We start from the raw sequence: 6084 nt of genomic DNA, 5'->3' as shown, positions 1-6084 counted from the left end.
AGGAGTAGCTCTCTTTGACCCAAATCGTCACCTGGAAAGAGGATAAGGAGGATCAAAACAAAAGGTGCCAGGCAGTGCAAGCATTAAACATAACATAAGGAACACATTTTTTTGTGTGCTCAGTGTGGCTGGGATTGTGAAGCTTGCACTGGACTTTTCAGCCATGCACCCACACTCATATATATTAATACAAATAATTGTTAAGCATTTAATATGTTCCAAGCACTGAGGTAGATACAAGACAATCAGGTCCCACATGGGGCTCACAGTCTAAGTAGGAGAGGGAACAGGTATTGAATCCCCATTATGCAGATGAGGGAACTGAGGCACAGGGAAGTTAAGTGGCATGCAGCAAACAAGTGGCAGAGCTGGGATTAGAACCCAGATCTTCCGTCAGGCCCATGCTTTTCCCAATAGACTATGTTTTTTACCAAGGCTTGGGAGTATATATATATATATATATTTTTTTTTTTTCCTCTATATTAGGAAGATCACTGCACCAATACGGAGAAGCAATCAAACTAACTAAGACAGTATCAGGCATTCTGAGCAACAAATTCTATGGTGCAGGGAAAGGTGAATTTGTATGATGCAGTTAAACAGCCACACACACTTCGGTTTCATCAGCCACACCCACCCATAATGATAAAATCCCACAGTCAGGAACATCTTCAAACCATGTCAGTTCTGTAAAATCCAAGATAACTGATTAGTCCTAAGGGACAGAGATTCCTGGAAGGGAGTGAGGTAAAGAAAAGGAGACTCTATTTCAGTTGTTTTACAAATCCAGGTATACCAATTCATTTGTCCAATTGATCTTTCCACCAGAGATAAAGGTTTAAACTTTGGTGCTTAGGTCACACGCAATTCCACATGCACGTCTCCCTCTTTCTCCTCGGAAATGAGGTAGTCTGTGAAAGTGATGTTTTCTCCGTGTTGATAAGGCAGGGTGTCTGCGCTTCGATTTGCCATTCAGGCCTTAGAGAGGGACACTGTTAAGTACATGCCACCCATTGGCAGAATTCCTCCCATTATGGGGGAGCTGTCTATTTCCTTCGTGCTGTTAATTACCTGGTCTTTTTCTTTCTGTGATTTCTAGATCAATGCTCCTTTCCTTCATTATATTCAGATCAAGCTTTTCATTAGCTGGTTAGCAGTGTGGTGTCCTCTGGAGCTGTGTCATGTAGCCTTCTGACAAATCACCCACCCTCCCCCAAACCCACCATCCCTATAGATAGTGTAACTCCAGGGAAGGGGTTCAGTTTAAATGGTTGATGTGGACGATTATACGTTATTTATGTTATAATTATGTACCTGATTGCATAGTATTACAATTATATTCCTCTTCCATCTTTATTAATTATAAAATATCCCTTTGGGATTATGGCTTTTATAGTTTTTCAAACATTTTATTTTTTTGTATTTCTGTGTACTTGCACCCTGAGGTTTCAGAAGGAAGGCTGCAGTTTTCAAAACTCTTTTAAAGGAAACAGGCCTCAAGGAAGAAGACTAGAGTTGCCTGCTGCGTCGCTAAAGAAATATTACACAACTAGAATACTTTGAAAACACCTACTTGTTAATCTGTCTCTAGGCTTCTAGAGCTCTGATCCTGGAAGGACTGAGCTGTCTTGACCACTTGGGCACCCAAAAAAATACTAATGTAGAAATTACTTTACGTGCGATGCTGAATCTTTTTTCATCTGCCCCAGATTAGCCAAAGGATATCGAATTGTTTTCCTGCCAGAAATGTGGGCAAGTAACACGGGTGGAAGTAATAGTAAGAATGGTATTATTATTAACAAATACTATTCATGGAATTTGCTAATTGCTTACTCTGGGCCCAGCACTGTTCTAAGCGATGCGGTAGATAACGAGTTAATCAGGCTGGACACAGTTCCTGTCCCACATGGAGCTCAGTGTACTTAGGAGGGAGAACAGGTACTAAATCCTCATTTTACAAATGAGGAAACTGAGGCACTACTGAGAAAATAAGTGACTTGCCTAAGGTAACAGAGCAGGCTAGTAAGAAGCAGAGAAGCAGCGTGGCTCAGTGGAAAGAACACAGGCTTGGGAGTCAGAGGTCATGGGTTCTAATCCCGACTCAGCCACTTGTCAGCTGTGTGACTTTGGGCTAGTCACTTCACTTCTCTGAGCCTCAGTTACCTCATCTGTAAAATGAGGATTAAGACTCACTCGTGTGAGCACCACGTGGGGCAACCTTGTATCCCTCCTAGCGCTTAGAACAGTGCTTGGCACATAGTAAGTGCTTAACAAATACCAACATTATTATTATTATTATTGTGGCAGAACCAGAATTAGAAGTGCTTAGTACAGTGCTCTGCACACAGTAAGCGCTCAATAAATATGATTGAATGAATGAATTAGAACCCATTTCCTCTCACTCCCAGGCCAGTACACTATCCACTAGGCCATGCCGCTTCTCAGTTAGATGAAGGGGTCTAAAATGTGACACTGGTAAAAGAATAAGTACGGGTGAACCCTCTCCAGTTTAAATTATTTTTAAATGGAGTCTTTTCCTTTTATCTTTGGTATGGACCTAAGCCAACTAGCCTGGAAACTCCATACTGGTGCAGGGACTCAATAATTAATAATACTTATGGAACTTTTTAAGCACTTACTATGTGCCAAGGACTGCTGTGAGCGCTGGGGTAGATACAAGTCAATCAGGTTGGACACAGTCCCTGTCCCACATGGAGGTTACAGTCTTCATCCCCATTTTACAGATGCGGGAACTGAGGCCCAGAGAGTTGAAGTGACATGCCGAAGGTCACACAGCAGACACGTGGCGGAGCTGGGAGTAGAACCCAGGTCCTTCTGACGGGAGCACCCGGGCCCGTGCTCCATCACTAAGCCATGCTGCTGCCCAGCCCGCAGACCTGTGGGATCTCCTTTCATCATCATCATCATCAATATCATCAATCATATTTATTGAGCGCTTACTGTGTGCAGAGCACTGTACTAAGCACTTGGGAAGCTCTCTCCATTCCCTCTCCAGATCTTGCAGCTGCAAGATCAGCCTCAGCAACTTATACCACCACAGCTGTGGCCACTTCTGCCGCAGCCCTCACAGTTTTATGGTATGTGTTGAGCGCTTACTATGTGTCAGGCACTGTACCAAGCCCTTCAGTAGGTACAAGATAATCATTTGGACACAGTTCATGTCCCCCATAGGGCTCACAAGTGACTTGTCCAAGATCACACAGCAGGCAACTGGCAGATCAGGATTAGAACCCAGGTCCTCTCACTCCCAGGCCCGTGTTCTTTCCCCTAGGTCATCAATCAATCAATCATATTTATTGAGCACTTACTGTGTGCACAGCACTGTACTAAGCGCTTGGGAAGTACAAGTTGGCAACATATAGAGGCAGTCCCTACCCAACAGTGGGCTCACAGTCTAAAAGGGGGAGACAGAGAACAAAACCAAACATACTAACAAAATAAAATAAATAGAATAGATATGTACAAGCAAAATAAATAGATAAATAGAGTAATAAATATGTACAAACATATATACATATATACAGGTGCTGTGGGGAAGGGAAGGAGGTAAAATGGTGGGGATGGAGAGGGGGACGAGGGGGAAAGGAAGGAGGGGGCTCAGTCTGGGAAGGCCTCCTGGAGGAGGTGCGCTCTCAGTAGGGCCTTGAAGGGAGTCAAAAAGCTTTACTGGGTCTGGTGATTTGCGGACTCACATTACATATGTTTTTCCTTGACTGAGACTCTTGGCAGGCTGATTTTGACAAATGGAAATTGTCAAGAACTGACTGAGACATTTAATTTTAGATCATCTGACACCTGCTCATTGACTGCCATATTCGCTTTGCATTCTGAATGGATACGTGTATATAAGTCCAAATAGGACTGTGACGGTGGGGAGATGTGGTTTTCTCTTACTGGAAACCTCGGTAGAAAACCCTCTGGCCTAAGGAAGCCTTTTAAAGTTAGGACTAAGTGGATTTTAGTAGAAGAGCCTCATCTCACTTCCTCCAGCTGGACCAGACTACAGTCTCCGGATGAATAACTTCCAAATCTAAAGCCATCAATCTGGCTCCCTTCAGTAACACTAAATTCTCTTAGAATGCTTCCAAAGGACATTACTTTTTTTCTCACATGAATGGAAAAAAAATGTATTTTAAGAGTAAGGAAAGAGTGATAAGAAAAAAATGATTCCCTTACTGTTGAACCAAGTATTAACTTTGAACGCCTAGAATATCTTGCCTTCGAGAAAAAAATGGATTGGTGTTTGATGGATTTAGTGACTCTCAGGAAGCGGTGGACCTGGGTAGGAATGGAATTTGAGTTTGAATTGAGCTTTCGGGTACCTGGATTTGATCTGCCTGAATTGCCTTGCGTGCCTGAAGAATATTACATTCTTTGAAGTTCATTTGATTTAAAAGTAAACAAAGCACTGGTTGCCTCAGCACAGAATTGCTTCCAAGTACCTTAACAGTCTGGTCTCCATTAAACAGGTTTGTCACAAATTTTAATGATCTTTCCCACCACTTTGAAAGCTGTTGGCTGGATGGTAGAAAGGCACCTGAAGAAGGCAGTCTTGGCAGTTCAGCAGTAGGGAGGCGGAGGAATAGAAAAGAGGCTGAACCATCTTGTCCTCTTGCTCCTCCTTTTGTTCTTCTTCCTGCTCTTCAGCAGCCGCTATTATTGCTCCCATGCCTAAAATGACCTTCCCTGGATCATTTCCTACAAGATGCCATGTTGCCAAGGTGATATATTTCCAGCTCTACTGGAAACTGCTGGAATATAATCCATATCAATGTGGTATGACCTGGGGTGGGGTGGGGGCACCGTGGCAGCAACAGGAACAGGAAAAAGGGGGTGAGTGATGGGTTTGGGTCTTTGTGTCTCTGCTTGAAGGAGGAGTCACCCCTAGATTGACTGACTGATCGATTAGATCCTGCAACCGCTATAGGCCCCATACCAGTCCAGGTTTGAGCCCACAGATTATTTCTAAGACTTCTCAAAGAAAGCGGAACAGGCTAAAATAACTGAAGGCATTGTTCTGAGAAAACCTTCCATAATACGTCAGCACTGGGATATGGGAAAGAATTTTTCTTTGAGAAATTTCACTGAACACAAGCTGGGTTTTAAGGTGGCTTGGGACAGGGAAGGAGAAGATACTGACAGCCAGATAAAGGCTTCCGAGGGCTATCTTTTTTCCTATTGGTTTCTTCTGATAAATCTAGCCTGTTCTTCCTTTTTGAGGATGCCATTACCAATGATCAGATCCCATCTAGGTATGCTTGTGAGGCTGAAAGGATATTTACTAAACTGAGGAATCATATTTTGAGCCTCTTTAGACCAGTTGCTGGACTGATACACTCAAACCTTGCTGGTTGGTTCAGCCTCTGCTTTTCAGGATTGCTCTTACATTCCCAATTTTCCTGAAGCTTCTGCTTAATAATAATAATAATAATAATATTTGTTAAGCACTTACTATGTACCAAGCACTATTCTAAGCCCTGGCAAGAATACTCCTCGCCTGATTGGTGTTCATCAGACTTGCCTGTCTGCTGACATTGACTACAACCTTGTCTAATTTGTTTGGAAAACTTTTGGAGTCATTTATTTGGAGTCCTTTATAAACACCTGACCTCAATTTCATTTTTTTTCACTCCACTCACAGTATAGCATCTAAATCAGAGTTTTCCAAGACTCCAATCTAAATGGATCGTGCCTAGTGAAAAGAAAAAGAAAATTCTTTCAACCTGTAGGTCTGTAAAATTAATTGCCCTTGAATTGGTTCCTTTCTAATAATACAAAAGAATTAGACGTTTCCATTCAGGAAATGTTGTGCTCGTTCTCTGCACACTCCTGTGTCACCCTGGGTCTAGGCCATCCAACCAATTAAACCCTGGTTATAATTCTCTTTACAAGTGCTAAGGAGTGCAATTAAAGCTAATGAAAGCAATCAGTCTTCCAGTCTCAGAATGTTTTGCCCCATTTGTGACTACAGGTTATAATATTACTGACCCAAACAGGTTGCACAATGATCAAAAGCCACGCTAATGTGCAAATGAATGGAAAAACAAGATGGAGCATTAGAAA

Source organism: Tachyglossus aculeatus, chromosome 9 (genome assembly GCF_015852505.1).
Source record: "Tachyglossus aculeatus isolate mTacAcu1 chromosome 9, mTacAcu1.pri, whole genome shotgun sequence".
Lineage (NCBI taxonomy): Eukaryota > Metazoa > Chordata > Mammalia > Monotremata > Tachyglossidae > Tachyglossus > Tachyglossus aculeatus.
This window is presented reverse-complemented; position numbering follows the sequence as displayed.